Source organism: Aythya ferina, assembly GCF_964211825.1.
Source record: "Aythya ferina genome assembly, chromosome: Z".
NCBI lineage: Eukaryota > Metazoa > Chordata > Aves > Anseriformes > Anatidae > Aythya > Aythya ferina.
In genome coordinates, this window is record NC_140299.1 from 37,522,325 (window position 1) to 37,548,098 (window position 25,774).

Below are 25,774 nucleotides of genomic sequence, written 5' to 3' on the forward strand. Positions count from 1 at the left end.
ATTAGATATGCTCACATCAACCCATTCACCAGCTGCCTCTCATTGGCAGGGCTGGGACTGCTTTTATTGCTGCCATGGCTACTGCCACCAGCACAATCCTCTGCCACTGACTGGTAGACACTGCACTAGGTCTTTCATGGTACATGCAACACCTATTCATTTAGCTCCATCAGTGAATTCAATTACTGTCATGGCAATGTTATCTTTTAGATTATTAAATAAATACTAACTAACACAGGGACTGACAGTAACATTACAAGTAATAGGACAAGCTATCGTTTTTCACCAACTCTTTTCTGTGAGTTGTTGACTTCACTTCTGAACTGCAGCAGGTGTAGTTTAAGTCAACTTTCCATTAAATTGTCTTAGTTTCTAAATTGCTTGACTGGTAAATTCTTTAGAGAAGAGTGATGTCTATTTATTAGATGCCAGAAGTTGGCAACCAAAAAGAGGAGCTCCTAGACATTCTGTGATGAAAAAGGATAGGGTTTGGTGGACTGACCAGATGCAACATTTACTGGAACTCAGTGGAATTTTACTTTCTACATTTTTTTCTAAGTTATGTCAATAATGCAATCCTCTCCCAATGCAAATGTACTTTTTCCTTCTGTTTCCCACAGTTTGGTCACTGTACAGTTTTGATAAAATCAATATGTTGATTACATTCATACTGTCTTTGAAATTCTCATTTTGAGCCAGATGTTTAAAATTCTGATTTTCAGAGACAACATTTTTTCATGACTCTCCTCAAAAATCACATACATAAGAGAGGCAAAATTTCTTCTCTGCTGAGCTGCTATGCAAGCACCTTACATATCTGCTGTGCAAAACCAGTACTCAGAAGGATCCCTTTGGGAACGATTTTCCAGGCAGAAAAGGACAACATTCCCTCAGGCCCGTGTCTGGCACATGACTGATTCAACATGAACGTCTTTTTCTCCACACCAGTGTTCAGCTGCACAGGAAGACTCCCCAGCAGATTGTATGGGATGAGCTTGAAAGGTACAATGATGGACAAAACTAAGAGGCATGTGAGCTACATTTTCAGAGGCACATCTCAGAGACTCCAGGTCTTTGGCTGTACTGACACTGTATCTCCCCCAAAGAGCACAGAAGTTTTTGACATTGCACCTTGTCATGGTTGTAGAGCAACATTAGAGCAAGAATAAATAAGTAAGTTAGAGATCACCTGGGTCAGACGGTCAGACACTCAAAGTGTGGTGGTGAAGTTAAAAGAAAACTTAATAAGCAAAAAAAAAAAAAAAAAAAAAAAAGCACACACGTACACAAAAACAGCTCAAAAAGCTACAAGAAAATGTTTTAAAATCACCCTAGATTTCATTAACACTTTCACAACGTAAGTATACATACCCTTATAAACACCAGGGAAAGTCATCTGGAGCTGAAAGCAATAATCAAGCCATTCATCAGCGTTGTTGATGTTTTCCAGAATCTATTAAAAGAAAAATCTGTTACCATCTGCCTGCCATTACAAATGTACACCTCACAGAATAGCGTTCAACTTCCTTCTTCCATTCTTCAGACGAAGTAAGGATCTAGCTAGGAGCAATGCTTTTCAAGAACTGTCTCAAATAGTTTGGTCACTAATATCTCAATAATGTACTTAGGACACTAGCAATGTTACAAAGAATAAAATCATTGCAGTTCAACTTGCCTCTGCCCTAGAGATGTCACTGCTATGGCACAAGCATCCCTACTATGAAATTTATAGTGAAGAGTTGACACATATGCTGTGAAGTGTTGTGAAATTACAAGCTGTCTTCCATGAAGAGTTTCAAAATTAAATACTAATCTGTATCATCCTCTTTCCCTGGGGATAGCCCAAATTCCACAAAAAAGATAAGCAATGAGAGTGATGGTTTGCAGGACTGGATTCTGAATAGTTGTAGATAACAAGTAAAACCATTTTGGAAGTTTTTCACAATGGTAGCTGCTGTCAGCATAATTTCTGAGAATGATGTCGAGGTAAGCAATTTCATATTTAAAATGATTTGAATAAACATGAGACATATTTAATAGTCAAATATTATTCAATACGTCTTTGGAATGAGCTCATCCTCCCATATTCTACATCTGTTTTAAGCTACATCAGTAAAGCTAGTCCTCAATTTAATTTCTCAGCCACATCGGAAGAAAACAAATCTCATTTGCCCTTAATCAGTACAAACTGCATTTTGTATGTAACTAAAAATTGATTAAAAAAAATCCACAGCCCTTTGTTCACTGAATTTAATTTTCCAATAATCTGAAAAGTACCCATAACACCACTAGAAAGCCTTTTCATAACAGACTTCAAAAGAGTATTTACCTCCCCTTCAGTGATGCAGAATAAAAATTGCACTTGAGATTAAAAACAAAAACAATAAATGAAGGGACAACACAGAAACATAGATGGCTGGATTCTCTGAGAATAAAGGCTTCCTTAGAAACATGTTATGTAAGGTCACATACCAGTATTTTCCTATTTCAGTTAGCTACATTGTTCTTTTTAGCCTTCAAGCAAAAAATGTATCTCAATCAATAATTTCTTTACTTGGATAGGGACTGCCACCATGGTAAACATGAAACTTCTACTTAAAGTCAACTCAGTCCTGATAACTATTAAATCTTTCTGTAGTTTATCTAGCTTATCTATCTGTATTTATAAATTTTATGTCATTAACTGATCCGTGTTTATAACTCTATCAGTACACAAACACAGACATCAAGAACATCTATTAATACAACTTCTGTAGGAGGAGGAAGACTCTTTATTATACTGATCCCTGGGTAAAACTCTATCTAAATCACTGTCCTCCACACACACACAAGATTATCAATACAGTATCTTCTACTATTCCAAATCACTTCCTAAAATACGATCACACATACTCAGCAAAAGCTAAACACAAATGCAGCACGGAAACTTTCTTTCAGTAAGATGCTGGCTGAAGAAAACACTCATGCCAGATATGGAAGTGTAGTGGGTTTATGTGGCAAGGTTTTGGTAGCAGGGAGCCATAGGGGTGGTTTCTGTGAGAAAGATCTAGAAGCTGCCCCATGTTTGGGAAGGGCCCCATTGTTTTCCAGATCCGAGCCAATAAGCAATGTTGTTTGCGCCTCTGTGAGAGCATATTTAAGACAGGGAAAAAAAATGCTGCGCCACACAGCAGCCGGGAGTGAGAAACAGCCTGCAGGTGCCAAGGTCAGTGTAGAAGGAGGGGGAGAGGTGCTCCAGGCGCCGGAGCAGAAGTCCCCTGCGGCCTGTGGTGAGGACCATGGTGAAGCAGGATGTCCCCCTGCAGCCCATGGAGTACCATGGTGGAGCAGGGTTCCATGCTGCAGCCCGTGGAGGAGACCACGGTGGAGCAGGTGGCCCTGCACCGACGGAGGCTGCCGCCTGTGGAAGACCCCTGCCGGAGCAGATTCCGGGCCGGACCTGTAGCCCATGGAGAGGAGACCACGCAGGAGCAGGTGACCTGGCAGGAGCTGCTGCCCGTAGGGGAGCCAGGTTGGAGCAGTTTTCTCCTGAGGGATGGACCCCGTGGTACGGACCCATATCTGGAGCAGTTCTGAAAGAGCTGCTGCCTGTGGGAAGCCCACGCCGGATCAGTTCATCAAGGACTGCATCCCGTGGGTGGGACCCCACAGCACAGGGGACGAGAGTGACCGAGAAGGAGCGGCAGAGAAGAAGCGCTGTAGACTGACCATAACCCCCATTCCCCATTCCCCTGCGCCGCTCAGGGGGAGGAGGTGGAAGAGGGTGGACGGGGGGGGGAAGGTGCTTTTGGTTTGCTTTTTTTTTCTTTGTTTTCTCACTTCTCTCGCTTGTTAGTAATAGGCAATAAATCTTACTATCTCCTTATGCCGAGTCTGTTTTGCCCGTTACAATAATTATTGCGTGATTTTCTCGTCCTTATCTCAATCCTTGAGCCCTTTTCACATATTTTCTCCCCATTCCTCTTTGAGGAGGGGGAGTGAGAGAGCGGCTGTGGTGGAGCTCGGCTGCCCACTTGAGCGGAACCACGACAAAAGCTTGTTTTTCCCCAGTACAGCCAGATAAATTATTTAAGAATGCCTCATCCATGTGAAAATACACAGCTGTAATACTAACAAAGATAGGAAAACAGACAGTGAGATCCCAGCTGAAGCAACTACCAAATACAAAAATTCACACACCATGAATAAAGTGAAGTTTTTCTACCTATGCTGGTTATTTCATTCCTAGAGGGAACTAGAATTATTTCAGTTCATAGTCTTTCAGAAAACAGATCACACAGTTCTGACTTAATTGGCATTGTGCTAAATACCTTTCAAGATCTTCACACCTGGACAATGATCTCATACTTCCTACAAATAATCTTTGGAAAAGGCAGTGTAACTTAGAGTGTTTTCTCCCTGCTCTGCAGCAACTCTTTGTGTGCTCTACGCTGTGTGTATCAAGAGCTACTGTTTCAGTACTGCTGAGCTTTAGCAGTACAAAGACGGGCCAAAACTTACAGTTTTGGAACCACTTCAAGGTTGAACTATTGATTGATTGATTGATTAATTACAACAGCACGGAACTGCCATAACTAAAGCATCAGGTCTCTGCATGCATCTGACAAAGGGCAGGCTCACAATGAAGTATGGCTGGGCTGAGGATGGAGGAGGAAAACACATAGTCGGAAAAATAAAGTGGGCGTTCAGAGAATGACTGGGCTGTGCAGATCTGTTGTTGAATTTTTCAGACATCACACATCCTATGTCATGACATAAAACAGAAACATTAAAATCCAGTAGAAATTTAAAGGGCATGAAAGAGCATAGAAATACAAACCGCTGAATCCTCCACTTACTAACGCTATTTGGTTCTCTGTATTTCAGATAATCTGCTTATTAGAGGTAAATACTTACTAATTCTTACAAAGTTATCTTCCAGAAAGACAAAAAATCCCCAGAATGGGGAAGTTCACTCCTTGAAATAATGTATATAATTTTGTATTGTATTCATTACAAAGATACTAAGTCAACATCAGACCAAAAATGGAGATAAGAATCATTGTTTTATTCACCCTCAGCAACTGCAAGTTTTTAACTTAAGATTGCATTTTTGACTATGGCAGCTTGCCAAAACAATGTATAAAGATTTTGTCAGGCATGTCTACATCTGTAAGCAGCATTTGTAGTGAATTCTATTAAGGAGAGTAATCATTACCACAGTTAATACTTTGCTAGCTTTCATCCCTCTTCTACTATGGCTTTAAGGCAGCATCTCTTAACACAATTAGGAATATCACAACCATTTCATTTACCACAAAACTCACTTTTATTCGTAACATTTGCCCAGTCATACTTTTTCTCGTGGTGGTAGCTGTGAAGCAGCTTGTCAAGTCCAGTCCTCAATTCAATAAAGACTTGCATATCTATCTGGAAAAATACTTCAAGCCACATGGGGCAGAGTCAAAATGCTGCCAGGTTTCAGGTACAGTGTGAAACTGGAAATCTTTGTCATGCAATGATGTAGGAAGCAGAAAAATTTCCAAACCAAAAGTGCTCCACAGAGGAGGAAATCCACCAAGACTTACTCATTAATGAAAAGCTACTGTCTTTTTAGGTGCTTTCCTCTTGAGATGCACTGATTCCCTCTCTCACTGCCCCTGGCAAACAGACAGCAAACAGCACTGTACCGTACTCCTGTCTCCTCATACTGCACTTTCCACTTTCAAACCTTTTTCATTCTTCTTTTCCTTTACCAAACCCTCTTGAGTTTTTAAAAGTAAGATTAATTGACCAGACAACAGGCATAATATATACAGCTGCCTAAAGCTTTTTCATTCCTCTATTATCTCTCTGTTTCAGAAACTGACATCTAGTAGGCAGTGTGATCACAGCTTGGAAGTTTAGAAAGATAGCAGAACCTGGATAAAAGACTTTCATTAACTACCATATTCTCACACCACCACAAGAAACAAAAAAGAATGAAAAAAAGAGGAAACTCCAAGAGCAAACAACATTAATAAAGCTAACTCTCTTAGCTTGGGACTAGGGGTGACTAAGACTGGAGCTCATGCCTTATTTAGCACTGAACAACCTACTCCCACAAATAATGCAATTACAAAGCCTCCCTCCTGTCTGGATTCTCTCGTAACTAATACAGTATGTACATCAGTAGCAGTATTCCCTGTTAGGTGTCATCTCAACTTGCCTATTTTTCCATGAAACTTGCTGCAATGCTGTGCCACTGTAAGATTTTGTTGCTGGTCAATTAGAGCTGACAACAGCTTTCCCCTTCCCTCTGCAGTAGAATTTGAAGACTAAGATTATTTTTAAGATTATTGGTAAAGGAAGAGACTCAGGACGCACAAAACATCCTCTGACACACGTACAACTTTCATGCATACATCTTGTTTCCATAGGAATTTAAGTTAAAAATATCAGTGTGCTTCTGGATGTCCCTGGGAACAGGAATTGAAGAGGGGACCTCGGAGGTTTTTCATGTTGTGCTATTTTCAGAACACTCAGGAGGTAGCTGAATATTTAAAATGAGGTGAAAAGTGTTACCTAAATTGTTAGAACTTGTCAAAATTAATACAATTCCCAGGAAGAAATTACATGCTACCTCCTTTCCAGAGTTTTTCTTCAAGCTTTATGATACTGCTAACTATAATTTTCATGATTTAATTGCCTCTGTTCCAAGGTGAATGGACAATTCATGGTAGTGCAAGAACCTGCAAGCAATGCTAGCATTGTGCCAATAAGCAGATGTAAATAAGAGAAAGGAAGCATAATTTGGTGTCATGTAGAGAATAAGAGAAGAGGTAATAAAAGAAACATACTATAGTTTTCTCAAGGGTCATAACAAGTTAACCTCATCTCCAAGACAGTCTTATTTTAATTTCAGTTAACATTATTTGCACATGAACAGCAGGACAGTTGCATAGCTCTTAAGGAAAAAAATAGGTTGTTCATGTGGCCACTTCGATATAAAATATATAAAAATAATATTTGTTTGTTTGTTTGTTTCTCTCTTTTTTTCTTTTGTTTTGTTTTGACAGTATCCCAGACAGTAGTCTGTGAATTGGACTCAATTCCTTATAGCCTTCTTAGCTTCCTTATAGCTTATGGTTACATTCATGTAGCCATCTAAGATCAAACATTCTTGCATGTCCACATACCTGACATATACCAAAGCTGGTATTTACAAACCAATATATCCTGAGAATTAAGTCAGTGTTTACACACTTCAATGCACATGACAATCATTAGAAGTTCTGATGTTTTAATTCTGAAAAGCTCTATTTTCCTCTTTCAGTTATCAGATTCAGAACTTCAGTCATAGTTGCACACTTATCTGATTCTAAAGCCTGTTTTTAATCTCTATTGCCAGCTGCCATGACTTCAGCTCTTCCCAGAAGCACTGAAGGATCTTTTGTCTTTCCAGACACCAGCCGTGAAAGTAGACGGAAATTTTTACTGCATCATATATACCACTGATATACCCTGCTAAACATGTGTCAGAAAAAAATATTGTATGAATTGTGAAAGAGGGTAGGAAAGGAGCTAAAAAACAATGGTTAGGTCTTATCCTGGCAAGTCTACCTCCTAGTGCTAGACTGGTTATGGCACTTTTAAGTGTGATTAGAAGTCAAAACTTTGGGGTGAAATTTGTGATAGTACTGTAAAGGTTTGTGCATTAGTGAAAACTGGAAAAGGTTTCCCTTTTCATAAAAAACAAAAAAAACAAACAAACAAAAAAAAAAAAAAAGAAAAAGAAAAAGAAAAATTCTTCCTACACCCCTCCTTCCCCCCAAAAATGGAATTATTCCTAAAACAGCCTAGCTTATTTTCTGCAGTTTCAAGCCCTGGGTAACCTATAAATCTTTCTAATTACTTTTTCTATCTTGCCTGAAAAAATTAGAGGGACACACATATAACACAAAAAGCAAATGATTAAATGCGTATCTGAAGTAAAACGGGAAAAAAAATGTTTCTTCTCATGGTCTGCATAATAATGAGAGGGCAGCACAAAGGCTACAGAGAAAAACACAAGCAAAAAGCATCATAACCCTGTGATTCAGATTGTTCACATAGTTAAACTATCTCACCTGTTCATGCCACCTTTGTTTACGTAGTTTAATACCACACACTAATTTCAATGGCCTGTCAGATTTTTAGGCTCACAGTAACTAACCCAAGCACAGTGCTGAGATTCTGATACCATTTGATTCTCTCGGCAACCCCCATTTCCAGGAACATAGGATAGCATTTGAATTAAAGCAGACAGGAAAGAAAAATGTAGCAAATAGGAGAAACAATCTTAGTTTGCAGGCTGAATTTGAGATTTATCTGAGTAATTTGAGTTTTAAAGCTATATACATGTATGTTTCTATTGTAATTCTTTGATTCACTGTAAGAAGTATCACATCAACTATCCCCCTGTAGCTTTCAGAAAGGGAACACACATTAAAAGGTGTTTATCAGCAAATATCACCCCATCCAAGTTTACAAATACTCATAATAGAGTTTAATTATCTGGGAGATTTGACAGTTTACAAAAGCCTGGCCCTCATGCACTTAAGGTGGTACTAATTGCACATTAAGCTGTTCTCTGGTGCAAAACAGCCTACAAGTGCAATAACCAGAGAATCACAGACCACAACATCACAGGTTACAGCTGCATATTCTGTTTTTTCACAACAAATCACATTATTCGTTCTGAAAATAATCTGCTGCGGTTTTTCATGGAAACTTGCTTAAAAGAATGGAAATAAAACTTAAAATTTGTGAAAGTAAACACAGTTTACAAATCCTTAGAAAAAGCTTACGGTGCTCCTACAACAAAGCATGCCTCTTTCCATTTGTAACTTGTTTGAAATTCTGCATCTCATGGATAACGTGAAAACCCTCTAGAAAGTATTATTTTTTTTCTCCACAAATTATCATATTCAGATCTTCATTCTAAGTCTTAAATCCATTTCATTCCCCCGACGCCATGTCTTCACTCTTCCCAGAAGCACTGAAGTATCTCTTATATCTTTCCAAACATGACCTGTAAAAGCAGAGCAAACTTTCTACAGCATAGTAAGTGGTGTTCATGCATTAAGAACTATGGGACTTTTCCAAATCACTGATACTAGACCAGCAATCAGAAAGAACAAACATTTGATCCCTAATATAACTGACGTCACACTGTGTATTTTGCAGAAATTGCTAACAAGGCCCCCGTTTAGAGTGGAATGGCCTCATTAATTTCTCATTATTTTGTAACAGACCAAAAGCACACAAAATAGAAAGGCGTATTTGTACATTGCCAAAGAAGGGTTCCCAATTTGTACTCATGTTTCAATAATTGAGATTTCATATTCCAACAATAACATTTAGGAGATTAGCAGCCTTTTTAACAGCCAAGTGCAGTGTCAAGGTAGAAGTATCTCAAAGCCTAGAGTCAGAGCTCTGCTCCATTATTTTGGGAACTTCAATATGACAATGGTCCTAATGCTATTAGCACATAACTGACACTGCATTATTTTGAAATAACATTACCACGTAAGTGCATACTCTCCAACTAATTACTCCAGGATGCTAGGACAAGTGATTGATTAACAAAGCAAAGAACACAATCAGAGAAAAAATTCTTCTACATTTGACATTGTCAGTACATGGAAAATTGAATGGCAGGGATCACATGCTTGTGGCTGTGATGTTTGGAGGGAAAGCAAGTCAAGCAGTATCACTCAAATAATTGGGAAGTGAGATCCAACAGGAATGATGTCGCATTCAAGGGAAAAAGGAGATCAATTGAAGCATTACTTATTTTCTAAAGGAATGACACAAGCACCCATGCAAGCAATCCCAGCTTGCTGGGTGGAAAATATCTGTGAAAGAGGAGTTCGGTCAAGCCATCCACCTTTTTGACCTCAAACTCCAGAAGGAGTTGTACAAAAAATGGAGAACAGGTCAAATGCCTAAGGATAAACATACACAGCGTAGAGTGAAGGCAGAAGACCAATGGCAAAAAGCATGGAATGAGACACAGACAACCAGAAATGAAAGAAGAAATAAATAAATGCAGCCAATAATTTTTGAGACACAAGACAGAGTTTTTCTCAAAAAGTCAGCTATCACTGACGCCACTGGACTTCAAAATACACAGTACGCCTTTGTAAATACTTCACAGACTTTGGGCATGGTAAATGGTTGCAAGCTATCAGAAACCACAATGGGGTAAGTACTCATGCTAGAGATGCCACAGGAACTTTCAAGTTTTAACAAGGAAGTCCCAGAAACAGGAGACACATTGAAGATCAGCTGATAACTAACAAACATGGGGAGAACCAGAACAAATTGAGTACAACACTGCCTCCTTCTCTTTCAAGTTATCATGCAGAGTGTTCAGTGGATCTGAAGTGTAGGCAACAATAAGGCTTCAGTCACATTTTCAACAGTATCTCACGAAACATTCTCAAAGCTTGCTAGAAAAGGTGGTCAAGGTGAAGCTCTTCCACAGCACCAGTAAGGTTCAGCTGGAATACTGTGCCCAGTTTTAAGTACTGTGTTTTAGGAAAGCTAGAGTAAATTGGAGATCATCAAGGTAAGAATGAAAATGGCTAGAGATTTAGAAAATGAACTATGTAGGAAGGTGTAAAAGAACTGGAATTCAGTCTAAACAAGAAAGAAAAAAGACTGAGGAGAGACATGATAGCTAATCACAAGTTGATGAAAGAGGAAGGGAACAATCCTTTTCTCAGGACCAATAACAAATCACTATAATGAGAAACATGCATAAAAGATCGAGAAATTCATGTCAGTTGTAATGCTCTATTTCAAGACGTTTATCTCTTTTCCACTCACCCTGACCTCAGCAAAATGTCAGACGCAACATTTTTCTTCACCAACTCAAAATTACTGTGCAAACATAACCACATACAGAAACATATAATGAAGAAAGGTAATAGAAATTAATTGCTTATCTATCACGAACATTCCCAAAAAGATTGTTGGCAGACAACATGTAAAAGCCGTGGTTAAAAAAATTAGCATGCGGTAATACAGGCTGCATAATTTGTTCATCAGTTTTCCACAGGTTAGTCACAACTTGAAAGTGAAATGCCTCTGGGAATTACTCAGTCTTTTAGCACATTACCACATAATCAATCCTAATAGTTTGCAGAAGTAAATGCTGTGGAAACCTGGTATTGATGTTGAAGTGCATTATTGTGATCTTCAAGTCACCTACGTATTCTCACCTGGTTCCTGCAAGCTTATCTTTTTTTTTATATACATCTTTAACTGAGTGTTAGCTAAGCTTAGCTTTTCGGAAGCCACATTATCTAAGAAATGCAAGTCTTTATCCTGTTTTAATCTCTATATGAGGGCGCATGCATACAGCTGCAAAAGATAGTTGAAATATGGAACAGATTGCCTTGGAGGATGCAGTGGTAGTGTTTGAAATTTTAGAATGGATTAGACAAATATTTTAAATGTAGTTGGTACTGCCGAAGGAAGGGAAAGGTCTTAATACCTTTTCATGGTCCCTCCTAGCATCACCACATAACATTTAGGCTGTAGATCTGTAACAGTCACATTTGGTGTTCCTATCTTCCTGCCCTCCCAATGTGCATTTACTAGCTTCCTTATTATAGCACCAGTGCTCCCCAGGCCTCAGAAAAACTCACCTAGAAAATTAAAGTAACAAGAATGTAAGCTATCAGAGAACAATAATCATAATGGAACTCCTTACAATTGCAAGCACAGTTCTCACATGAACTCCCACAAGATAAGAAGAAACTGGGAAAATGATGAGGAATGTGACGCAACAGGTCACATGCTCTTGGTCCATGCCGAACAAGAGATCCATTGTCTCAATTATTTCAATCACTTACATACTTTAATACAATCTCATAACTGCACTTCCACTTGTGACAAAACTGGGAAGAAAGCCTGGGATAGATGAAAGTAGTGCTAAAATCAGCATTCAAGAGGCTGCACGGCAGCACCACAACAAAGGTAAAAATTAATTTAGAGGAAAGATCTGCAATAACACGTCTAAGCTTAGGTTCCTGAACGTATTTACACAGGTGTCTAGCCTGCCTGAAACCCAGAGTTGTTCAAGAATGGATATAGAAGACTGATGTAAGCGCCAAGTTTGAAAATTACATCTAAATTCAGATGAGAGACACTCATCGTTAAGTTACTCTGTGGAACAATACATTTCATTATGACTAATTAAAAAACCACTGTTTTCTCTCAGGAAATTTATGACTGAATTAGCAGAAATTTCCCCTGGACTCCCCAATTTAATTTTAGTTAGAAATTAAAAGAAAGCTGACTATATTCTCAGAAAACAGTAAAAAATAATAATAATTAAAAAAAAAAATCCAGCCTCTTGTACCATTCTCAGTACAGAACAACTGCTACATCACTGAAATTCCTTTGATTAGATCAAGTGTTCTCAGTTTCCTATGGAGCAGAAGTTGCTCAGAGACCATTGAGAAACATATGCAAACATACGGAAAGGGAGAAGATAGATCCTATTTTATGAAATAATTTATAAAATATAAAGCTGGAGCCTTTTTCTTTTAAACGGGCCTTCTTGAGCATTTCGTTTTAAACTACAGAGAAAACTTCAAGGGAGAAAAAAATAATCTGAGAAGCTGCCTCAGGTAAGAGGCAACAATAATAATAAAATGAGTAATCAAAAAATCAGTAAAATCAAATCCTGAAAACAATTAAAGAAAGAATTACTCAGCATACATGGAAATAGCTGCTATTTTTCATGGCTGCTGTCTAGTTGTCATCAAACTGAGACTCAAGTTTTACATCCATTGGAGCACATCTACACCATTAAGTGCAGAAAAACAACTGCTTTTTTTTTTTTTTTTAATGTTATGCCACACAATGACCACATAACTGCTTTAAATGTAAAGGTTACTACTATCTACTACCTATTAATACTTACAAATACTTAAGATATAACAACACTATAAGGAACTGTGTACTTTTGTTCTCTTAGTCAGTCTGACTTACATTGGCAGACCAGAAAGAGCAACTGACTACATTTTTCCTGACAGCCGCCTGACAGTATGCTGAGATTTGGCACTCCTCTGAAATTACAAATACACTTGTAATGTACTTTAAGAAACAATAACACATTAGTGTACATATGCAACCTACTGACGTTAAGAAACATGGTATACTTTGGCAAGAAATACACAGAGCTCTTTTAAGGTATGGAAACACAGCCACAGAATTTTTAAATGGCAATACAAACATTTTCAAATAAACATTTTAAATAGTTATTTACAGCCAAGTGATATAAGGGGACTGTTTTCCAACAGTCCTTCGCTTGCCAAATGTTGTGGCTTAACCCCGCAGGCAGCTCAGCACCACAAAGCCATTTACTCACTCCCTGCTCCCCCAAAGTAAGATGGGGGAGAGAATAAGAAACAAAAATGGTAAAAACTTGTGGGTTGAGATAAAGGCAGTTTAACAGCACAGAAAAGGGAGGGATGATAATAACAACAATAATAATAATAATAATAATAATAAACATTAATAATATAAAGAATGTACAAAGCAAGTGAGGCACAATGCAATTGCTCACCACACACTGCTCACCAGTGCCCAGCCTGTCCTCGAGCAGCGTGTCCTCTCCCCTCTCCAGCCAGCCCAATTTATTGTTCAGCCTGACATCATATGCTATGGGACATCACTTTGGTTCATCTGGGCCAGCTGTCCTGGCTGTGTCCCCCCCCATCTCCTGAAGCACCCCCAGCCTCCTCGCTGGCAGGGCAGCATGAGGAGCTGAAAAGGCGTTGGCTCTGTGTGAACGCTGCTTCGCAGCAACTAAAGCATCTGTGTGTTACCAGCATTATTCTCATCCTAAACCCAAAACACAGCACCATACCAGCTACTACGAGGAAAATTAACTCTATCCCAGACAAAACCAGGACACCAACACAAACTGAAAATCCTGACTCTGAACATTTTTGTCAGCAAGAATATGAAGTCAAGTTATTACCCTACAATAATTACACTAATATGAGCATTTTTGTATAAGAAAAAAAAAGTTCATAAATGATATGTAAGACACCACCATCATCTCCTTTCCTGCAACTGCCTAGCTGCATTGTTGCATTTTTTCATATTATGGGAAAATTCAAAATATTAAACTATAACAATTAGCAAAGGACACATCTTCACATAAATTAGTATTTTAATAGCACATGGGAGATAGCAAAAACAGGGAGAGTGGGATTTAATACAAAAATGAGACAGCTCTCCAGTGGCCACATGTACAAGTGGTACAAGCACTTTGTAGCCTGACACTACTGAATTTTAACAAGATCAGGCCAGAACCTGTCAGATTTTCCTAAGGAGAATGTGTACAAATTTTCCCACAAATGAAAGAGGTCTCTGACTTCTTGAGAGGTCTGAATAAGATTTTTTTTTGCTTTACACAGAAGCCCTCTGAAGGACTAATTGCACCTCTCAATGCATCATTATGAATAGGTAAGAAAAGACATACACTGCTATCTGTAAGTCAGTTAATAACCCTCACCACAGCTTTCAAAAGGTAAAAATAGATCTTTCAGCATTTAGAAAGAAAAAAAAAGCATCAATCACACTATCAGAACTCCATCCCTTTTTGCCTGATCCATATCCTTTTAAGAATCATTAACTAAAAAGAGATCGAGATCCCAGCAAGATAAAATATAGTCACTGGCTATGAACATTTATGATTTCCATAAAGTGGAAAAAAAAAAAAAGATCAACCAAATCAATTGGTTCTTCATAGGTACAAAGTGATCTTATGATCTCATTAATACAATACCCCAGTTTCTGGTATGTCTTACTTGACATTATCAGCTGGAATGCCTAATTAAATAAATTAAATACCGATTTTAAGCATAGAATTTGTTACTGGATTGTTATTTTTTTTTTAGTTCAAGGTGATATAAATCAATATGCTAAGCAGTTTTGCATGTATTTATAGAAAATTGACTCTTAATAGTAGCTGTTGCCAGTGTGCACTTACTACCCCCTAAACCTCTGATATTTGTGTATAGGGGAAAGCAGCCTGATAAGCTAGAAGTAAGTGGAAAGGGATGGTCATTAGTATCTGTCTCATTAGTCTAGCTAAGCTTTTGCAACTTAAGACTTTGGATTTCAGTTTGCTTGCACTTTTTTAAGATCATTGTACTGCAGACCTGAACAATTTGCTAAGGACCACCAAACCGGGGAATAAAGAAAACGGAGACAAATAAAAGCAAACCAGATGACATTACATGCTTAACCCTGCCCACCATTCTGGCAGCAAGAATGGGCATAAAACAGACAGCAATGGCCCCTCACTGCAGAAGCAGGCACAGCAGGTTACAAAAATGGTGATGGCAGTGTGAACAGTTTTCCTGCAAAGCACAGGGTTATCCAAACATTTGTTAAAAAAATATATAAAAAAGCCATTAGTTCAAGAGATTGGCTAAAACTCTTTACTGAAGATTTATCTGGTGTGTTTGTGCGTGTGTGCAAGTTAGTATATGCACATGTGAAAGTGACACATAGAGAGGAAGGCAAGGCACTAAGAGCCCTCACAAAACCATACTGAAAGTGCTAGACCACAAAAAAGCTGCTGTTAACTAGCAGCGTCATCACTGGTCTGGTATAGAAGCCAGAAAAACTTGACACTATCCATACCTCCCTTCAAAGCAAATAGCTTTCAGCAGAAAGCACTGGTTTAGAGAGACATGAGTTCGTTTAGAGACACAGAACCAAGCTTACATTTTGGTTTAAGGATGAAAGAGTTGCTGGAGAGATGCTAAGTGAGGCTAGGAAGGACAGAGACACACAGCCTTAGCCCAGCAGCTGATGGCAAACCCCTGTCCCCTCACAGACAGACAGAAGCACTGTATGCTTTTAAGTTGATTCTACACTTGGAAGTTTATTTATTACTTCCACAATTTGGGTAAAGTAATGAGCTTGTCTAATTAAATAACCTATGATTACTTGCTCTACTAAACAATTTGCCTCTGTCGGTACACCTGCCTGCGCGTGAACAGCCTCTTGCACCACAGGGGCAGGCAGCTCCAGATGAAGGTACAGAAGGAGCTCCTTCTACACCTCCCAAGCGTTGTGGAGCACAAAGACACTGCTCAACAAAGAGCTTCCAAGCTTCCTAGAGCTGACATGTGTCAGGGTGGGTGGATGGCAGAGGAATTGATACAGGTATTTCATACCTGTATGTGATTTATCTTAACAAGGGAGTCAACCATCCACCCTTCTTTGCTCAGAAAGCAACCAAGGCTACTGAAACTCTGTTGTTCCGTGCCTGCCTTCACCTTACTCATTTCCTGTGCTGTGTTCGTGTCCTCACAGCATGAAGAAGACGAAAAAACAAACAAACAAACAAACAAACAAAAAAAACAGCTGAGGAACCTACTTTGTTTCATTTTGAAGATTCCAAGCAAAGGACAGACAAGAAGGATGCAAGTGAACAATGAGCAATTTGGGATAGGGAACAAGAAAGGAAAAAAAGAGAAAAAAAAAAAAAAAAGGTGAAAAGGGCAGGGCAATACTCAGTAAGAGACTCTGCAATGTTGAACTGGGAGTAAAAGAGGAATGGGAAGGAAAGATGGCTGAAGTGCAAGAAAGCCAGAGTAGAAGGGAAATACACATGGATGTCTTCCTATCCACGCTGTGGATATGAAATACACAGATAGGAAAGGCTTTCTACTTTGCTCTACTATAAGCAGACATGCAGTGCCATTAACTTTGTGTAGTCAGAAAGAATACTCAGGGGAGGAGAAAAAAAGAAAAAATCAGTAAGTATCTTTTAGCACAGAGTTATGGTGCAGGGAAAACAGCAAAGAAAATTTGATTTTATTCCCATGATGATACAGGTATTTTTGTCGCAACATGCATAAAGTTCAGTTCATTGTGAAGCACAGATATATACAATTAGCTCACAGAATAGGCTTTGAGATGCTCAGTCCTATCTGGTTTGCCTGCTGTCAGGTGATTACTATCTCTACAAAACGGCTTTGATCCACAGTCAAGACGAAAGAGGCAGAACAACACAAAACAACCAACCAAGCTCAAAATGCAGTTTTGCAGAAGAAACTGCTCCAACTCACTCCTGAGTTGCAGAAAAGCTTGCAGAAGCCTATTTGCAGAGGGCCATTGGAGAAGCCTGTGCAAAAGCACCAGCATCAGCTTGTGCAAAAGCCTGTTACTGCTCAGCAGACATGAGCAGTGTGCTATATTAGATCTCTTCTGCTCATACTGAGCTACTGTGAAAGGATTGTGCCTCCTTGGCTTCATCTCATTCAAATATTAACTAAACTGTTATTAGGTGGACCACAAACTGCAGAGAGAAATTTAGCCTTCACATTCAGCAAAAAGTCACACACACATGCACTTTTTTTTTCATTCATTTCCTCTACGACTTGGTAACCTGCAGCTGGTATACCTGTGTCAGATGTGATGTTTGTAACCTTTAATAGTGCACATTGGTGCATGACATTGTGTTCTCAAACTCTTCAATAGGATTTTTCATTTCAGGCACAGTTTCTGTTTTTTGAAAATGGCTGCAGTTTCAAACAGCCAAGTCAGAGAAAATCAGAGTTTTACACACCTCTCCTGAAAAGTCACAAGTCTTTACTAATGTTTCACATCCCTGCTGGTTATCAAGCTTTCTCATCTTCCTCTGGTAGACACCTGAGCATAACTGGCTTGAAGACAAACACTTACCCTTTCTTGCTGTCGTTTCTTCATTAATAGTAATACATTTATATATATGTGAGCCACTGCAAAGTCTGAAGTATCTCAGTGAGGAACATGTCAAGTAGAGATCTATTTGCAGATGGATCAATATAAACTATTATCCACATGTATAATTTTGGCTAAGACAGAAGCAATCATAAGAAGAATTCTGGCACCATGCAATCAGAGCAAAAGAGTGCTTTAATTCTCTAGGTTGTCAGCCAGATGTAAGCTTTACAAAAAGAAATAAATGTATGCAAGAGTTCAGCAAGATATTAAACACTATTTCTACTTTTTACAGTGCATACTGTCAATAGAGGACAACACTGCACTGTTATTTCAAATGCGTTGGTGTCTAATAGAAGATGCAGGTAATGTGTGCTTTAAAAGCTTGTACCACACAGTTTCTTTACTGCCCACATTTGTGATGGCCTTCCAAATGATGTTTTGCCATGCAAAACACAAAGAACTGGACGTCAGTTTGCACAATGTGCTATAGCAGAAAGTAACATCTGTATGCAGAGGAGAGTCTTCACTTGCATATTCTCAGTGCAGGATAATTTGTTGGTTACAAAAGGAACCTCTGAGCTAAAGGGAGCAATGAAAGGAGCAAGAGGTAAACCTGACATGCTTGAACCCGTATTTGTTTTGCAAAAGTTCTGTGCTATGCTGTACTTGCAAACTAGCTATAAATACATCATTCATCAGGCTCATTACTTCATGTGTTTGCTGAAATTGTTAAAAGGCTATTTTTCGTAATACCATTTCCTATTCAAAATCTGGACTTTATTGTCATTTCAACTGAGCTACACTCCTACTAGAAAATTTCTGGTTTGAAGGGTATTGACTACCTACTCTCACAAAAACAATCTCTAGATAGCACCACCAAACAGTCTTAATGCTCTCAGAATAACTTGAAATACATTTATTTTTCCTATTTCGTACCTAGTTGTTATAATTCTTACCAGGAGAACATATATTTGATAAGAAGAGGAAAAATCCATCATGATTTTCTTTGCCATCCCAAACACTGTGTGTCAAATTAAATTTGTTAATATTTTTGAACTTGAAGATAGTCCATAAATATACTCTGAGTAGGCTTTTTACAGAATGCACCATTTTATCAGTGCTATATTTGAGATATAAGTTAAAGAACTGTCCAAGTCCAAGTTAAAACAACATCATTTTAACTGTAGTGTGTGTGATCTTCTATCAGCAAGCTTCACCACTACATTCTTACACTCAACTTTGTCACTGCACACTGCCTCAATATAGTTTTCTCCTATCACTTGGCACCATGCAACATTATTTCCACAGGCCTGTAATATCAGTAGAGGTGCAATGACTTATGCCAAGACTGACTAAGTGAATGATGAGCTGTTCACACCCACTCCTTTGAGGTGTCTCTCTGGACAATGTTTATAAAATAATTAGGAGCAAGGTTAAGCATCGCAAGAGGTGGATCAAACATAAGAGGATATTGTTTCTGAAGTATGTCTTCCCTAATTCCTGCATCACTCTGGTCTTAGTTTGGATTACTTGCATCAACATCAACACAGAGTGTTTCCTTGTATGAAATCACAGGATGAGACAAACAATGGTGAAGGAGCCAGTCAAACTGCAGCCATTTTACTCAGCTTTGATTTATAAAATCATGAAAATAAAATTACTCCTATGCCTAGCAGCTTGCAGAAGTAGGCCCTATTAAAAATAAATAAACAAACAAAAAAAAAACAAACAAATAAATAAAAAGCAAGTGGAGGTACCTATGTCACAACCTGAACAAAGATGTCACCTTAACTGCAACAGCTGCAGAAGTATCCACATAGAATGTGATCAGCAAGACCTATCCTAAGGCAACAAGAGGAAACCACCACCCTCCTGGCACTTCACAGTTCAGAGGTGTCTAACAGGAAACTACTCAAATGCTTAAATTAGTTGTAAATGTAAAGATAGTCTTACACGTGACACTTCCCATCAGCAAGATATTCTCACCTACTAGGTCATCAACACTTGCATCTTCAGCTAAGAAATAGGTCCATCTCCTATGGGAAGAGATTCTTCATTTTAGTCAGATAGTCAGGAACTCACAGGACAAAAAGATCCCTCTAATCATGGAAGTGCAGATTCTCTGACATCCTTACTTCCTCTACAGAAATATAATACTCCTGCCACTTTCCTTATCCCCCAACTGCAAAACCAAAATTACACATGAACCACACTGCTGCAAGGATCAGCTGTTTAAAAGCTAAGTTCTAAGATTTAAAAGCACCATTACAGTTGCTATTGCTTGTTTTGACTTTGTTTTGGAAGAAATCAGAGTGCCAAAAACAGGGTGCATTCTCAACTATTCAGAACCACTTGAATTTACAAATGACAGCTGATTGAATCACCCTGTTTTGTACCGGGACTTTGCAGAATTGCGATTTCTCTCCTTCAGACTCTTGTAAACATTTGTGTGATAGAGAATGGCTCCAAAAATACTATCAGAAACTCTTCCCACTACTGTATGTGTATTTGTTAACTCTGCTGAGTAAGTATGAGAACAGATACCTTACCAGTTCTTCCCTCTTATCCTGATTTTTCAAATATCCATTTCTACCTCATCAGCTCTTGGGATGTGAGGCTCAGTTGGGTTACTACTTCTCATGCAGTAGATGAGAGCAGCAATGAAGAGACCAGCAAAACTTTCCTATTATGGAGTTTATGAGATGAGTGTTGCAGAAGAGGTTTTATTTATTTTTTTTATATTAAGATCTAATGGTCCATAAAACCTTTAATGAGTACTCATGCATTATTTTTTTCTAGGTGGAAAAATCATGCAATATATACAGGATACCATTAATCTGATTTTCCAATTTAAAGAATTTTGTAATAGTTATGTACTTAGAATGAACCCCAAACAGTGAGACAGGTAGTTAAGAATCATACACTGTTAAAATGATAGAAACCACGTAGCATGTGACAGCTTACTGTTGCCCATTAGCTAGCAGTGTGATTTTTGAGATTCGTTTAGAACACAGAATGACCTGTAATAATAATATTCACCTGAAAAAAAAAATTGTTGTGATCAGGAAGAAAGAATAGTTACAGCAAGCTTATGGCATAAAAAATGCTTGGATTCAGAAAAATTAGGAGGAGAGCAGTAGTAACAGCATTAGAAGTGTGCTGGAAGAAGAAGGCCTAAATCATGAACAAATAGAAAAAAATAGTTTTTGAGCTTTCTTTACAACTAAAAACATGGTTACAATACCATGTAGCAGCTAATTGTAGACTGCCTACAACAATATTTACATTTTATCAGGATGTCTGTTAAAAGAAAAGAGAGAAAGTTTGAAGATGTGAACTTTTCACAAGCTTGGTTATTTTTCTCCCCATGATATATCACTTTGTAGATGAATGCACATCTCAGTTTTGTTTCACTAGTTATTAAGAACACATTAAGGTAATATCAATTCAGTGTCTTCTGGTTTGACAAAATTTGGGCCTCATTATTGTTTTTAAAAGTTAATGTTATCATTAGCATTTTTTCTTTGCAGGTAGATGGCAAGGATCAACTGCCAGTCTTCTCCATGCATTGGCAACACAATTTGCAGATCAGTCAGCAGAGAAACAGACAAGCATATCTAGCACCTGTTCACTGCCTTTGTTGGTAAGAGAGAGAAGGGGGCAAAACCACCTTGCAAACAACTCCACCCACATACCCCACTGAGAATCCATCCTCCAATTCATGATCTAGAGGTGTACTATTTCAGAAAAGTTGCGGATTGTTAAGCAAATTGCACTTGACACAGGACATAAGTCCATTGTAGACTTTCAACACCCAAAAAAAAAAAAAAAAAAAAAAGACTAGAAATGAACACCCTGACAGGCTTTAACCTTCCCACCTCTGCTTTGAAGAACAAATTTTCATCAAACGTCAGCAGGAAACAAATTTCTATTGGTTTTGGTTTCTCACCATTCTGCTGGACACTGACTAAAGGTAGCAGAAAGCCTAATTCTGCACATTTGCAAATGCTATAGTGGAGTACACTGCTCTTTCTGCACAGTTCACACTTAGCCAGCACGATAACTGAAACACTTTCCCTTCCCCTTTTTCCCTAGCATGAACTCTGTTGGCCAAGCAACTCAAGGCTTAAGCATCAATGTTCGCAAGCACTGAGGGTACAGCTTTGCCCACTTTACTTGATAGCCAAGAACATCTCAGAAGAGGATGCTTATTGGCTTCATGACAGCATAGCGAAGCTCTCTTTAATGCTTCAAAGGTGACTTAAAACAGTATTTTTCAATTCCAGTGTCTCAGTTGCCCAACAAATACACACAGTGTGCAGTTCACAAGCTGTTTCCAAGCTCTCTCAAGCTCTCTCATCAAGAAGGTCCTATGCACTTTAAAGATTATCCTCTAAGTTTCCTTCCAGCAATAGGATGAGCAGCAAGAGACAGAGTCACTCCTGTGGACAACAACAGACACCCACAGCATAAGCAACCTGTTAAGCATCTACATTCAAAGCTTAAATCATGCAAGATGTATCCAAATTCTTACAGTCATCATAAGACTGTGGAAGAAAAAAGCCTGCTTAATCATTCTTACATTTTGAAAGAAAATGCTACTTAAACAGGCTTCTTTAACAACCGCCATTTCCTACCATAACACAATTCAAGACTCAAAAAGCTATACCGCAAGTATTCACAAACTTACTGTCATCACTTCCATTTTACTAGAAACCAACTTGACTTTAAGAATACTGCTACTTAGAGCAGACTTGAAAACAAAGGAAAAGAGCATATGCTTTTTATCCCTGTAAAAGTATCTATTTAAACCATATGCAGGCATATTAGGCTGAAAGGAAATATAAAAAGTGTAAATCCTACCCAATTCCAGAAAGACCCTGCAGAAATAAACTGAAGAATGTTTTTTTATATATGCACAATTTATATACACATATATATTTACATTATCATATATACTGCCTACATTATATATTCCACGTTTTTGACTTTATGTTGTACTATAAAGATGTTATACATGCTAAGACTATACATACACAAACACACACACAGATGTAACATTATAAAATACAGTCACTAACATGCAGTGATAAACTGCAAAATATCCTCAACAGAACATGTCACATCAGAACTGAAAAATGGAGAAGTAATTTGTTCCTACATAACTTTTATATTAGAAGATTATTAGTTGGTAGAAAAGAAAATTAAAATGCTAGGAAATTAACATTAAGTAACAAATATGTAAACACATGTTCTTACAATATCTGAACTACAATGAATAGCAAAGCAAATATTTGGCCATGTTTATTAGGAACATGGAATCTTAAAGGTTGGAAAAGACCTCCAAGTTCAGCTGGTCCAACCAACCCCCTACCACCAATGTCACCCACTAAACCATGTCCCTAAGCACCACGTCCAACCTTTCCTTGAACACCCCCCGGGAAGGTGACTCCACCACTTGCCTGGGCAACCCGTTGCAATGCCTGACTGCTCTTTCTGAGAAGAAATGTCTCCTCATTTCCAACCTGAACACCCCTTGGCACAACTTGAGGCCATTCCCTCTAGTCCTATCACTACTTATCTGTGAGAAGAGGCCGACCCCCAGCTCCCCACAGCTTCCTTTCAGGTATCTGTAGAGAGCAATAAGGTCTTCCCTGAGACTCCTCTTCCCCAGACTAAACACCCCCAGTTCCCTCAGCCACTCCTCACAGGACTTGTGTTCCAGGCCCTTCACTGGCTTCATAGCCCTCCTCTGCACACCTCCCAGGGCCTCTATGTCTTTCCTGTAATGAGGGGCCCAAAACTGAACACAGCACTTGAGGTGCAGCCTCACCAGAACAGAGTACAGGGGGACAATCAGTGCAGCCCTGCTGGCTGCACTGTTTCTGATACAAGCCAGGATGCTGTTGGCCTTCTTGGCCACCTGCGCATACTGCTGGCTCATGTTCAGGCAATCATCGACCAGCACCCCCAGATCCTTTTCCTTTGCCCAACCTTTGAGCCATTCTGCCCCAAGCCTATAGCGCTGCATGGGTTTGTTATGGCCAAAGTGCAGGACCTGTCACTTAGCCATCCCATTGGCCTCTGCCCATCAACCCAACCTGTCCAGGTCCCTCTGGAGGGCCTTCCTACCCGCCTGCAAATCAACACTTTCCCCCAGCTTGGTGTTGTCTGAAAACTTACTGAGGGTACACTAAATTTTCTGAGTGCACTTTGAATGCACATATATTTGAATACACTTACTGAGGGTGCACTCAAAAAAGCGTCACATAATATGAATCACAAGTTAACAAATAACAGATCCTCTTTCCAATACTATAATGGATGTTATCAGCTTTTCTTCATATTAAAGAATTGGTATCAACAAAATTTTACACAGCATTTTAAATCAGGTACAATTTTAATGTGTGGCACTGTGACACAGTAATAGAGCTGAGTGACCCATAGCTTTTAAATCTCTGTTGTGTTTTTTCTTTTTTTTCTTTTTTCTTTTTTTTTTTTAAGCAACTAAACAGACAAACGTCTTGGTGCTGCATTTGTATACATCCGTGTTTAACTGAACTTGCCATCAATGACTGGCATTCTTAGGCTGTATTGTTATACAAAAATAAAAGAATTTGCAAGAATATGGAGGGTTTCATAAGCAAATTACCATGCTTCCTTTAGACAGGTAGAAGTATTTCATTCCCTAGAGAAGGATCACTGATACTAGAAAATTAGGACATTGTCAATAAGAGGTACAGGAGGCTGCTCTGCCAACCACATTCATGGACCATATCCAAATCAATCTTATTCTGACTGAGCAGGAATGGTTATTTCTCCTCCCAGTGAAACACAAGATATCTGGGGATACAGTTTGTATACAGATTTACAAAGAAGACCTTATTAATCATATTTTGCATTGATTTAGCACAATGCAGCAGAGTGGGGACAAAATCTCACATGCACCATTTCCCAGGCTAATTCTACTCCTTGCAAATTGGCTTTTGCTACTGTCATCATTCCTTTATGTTACTTGCTATCAGCTAGCACAACAAAGTTAAAACTGAAACAAATGGTGTTACTTTTTCTCTCCCTACACCTAATAGCCATTGCATTTGAATATCTGAAATGATAGTTCACTGCAGTACCTATTTTCAATGCAGAGAGCCCTATGCTCTTGAACATAACGTAAATGAACAGATGGAAGGACCAAGAATGACCTTACAAGCTCCCACCCACTGCAGGCTTGGCTAATTATTCAGTAATTGCTAAGTATGATTCTCAGACCCCATGCATCAAAAGAACAGACACAGCAGACTAAAACATATTACTTTATAGGGATAAATAAGAAGTCACCTAATAGAATATACAGCATAAAATACGTCGACAAGGTCCATTAGATAGCGCAGATTCTTCACAGCAACAAATTTAACTCTCTCAAATTTAATTTTATACTGAAAACTTCTGAGGTCCCACAGAACAACTGTGATCCTCCTTCTTTCTACGTCAACAACTGCCTCTTGTTTCACTTAGCAGAAATTCAAAACACCTAAATTCAAATTTTTTGCTCTGAACCTTTTCAGCTTTCCTGACTCTAAATACAATAGTCCCCACTGTTTCAAACATATTCTGCATAAAAACTTAAGAGAAACAATACTATGTAAGCGCTGCAAGCAAACACAGACATTTTTGCTACTGCAAGAAAGTTTTAATCCAATTATTGAATTTGTATCAGAGGTTCTTGCCTTTCATAAATAATTTGCCTAGACTTCATTGCAAGTGGAAGACTTAAGTATCAGTTTTCACTATTTCTACATACTTAATATCGCTGAAAATACTTCATAAAAAATTATATTTCTAGTAATTTTTATATAGTTTGTGATGCTTTACCACAGTATTGCAATGTTGCAAACACTGTGAAAAATATTCACCTTTCAACAAAAAAAGACAGAATTCCAAAAAAAACCTCCTATCCCTGTCGCGACAGTTTTAAGTTAAACTCTATTAAATGGTCTGTGTAAAAATCAAGACATTGCTCAAT

The 25,774-nt window shown here is 38.5% G+C and overlaps 1 protein-coding gene across 10 annotated transcripts in view; it reads right to left on the reverse strand.

Annotated features, from left to right (window-relative positions):
• Positions 1 to 25,774, reverse strand: part of PIP5K1B (phosphatidylinositol-4-phosphate 5-kinase type 1 beta) — a 119,186-nt gene that overhangs the window by 82,116 nt on the left and 11,296 nt on the right. For all 10 annotated transcript variants that reach the window (XM_084504925.1, XM_084504926.1, XM_084504923.1 and 7 more), the window contains one exon: positions 1,372 to 1,453. The gene's annotated coding sequence lies outside the window, so the exon portion shown is untranslated. The remainder of the gene's footprint in view (positions 1 to 1,371; positions 1,454 to 25,774) is intronic.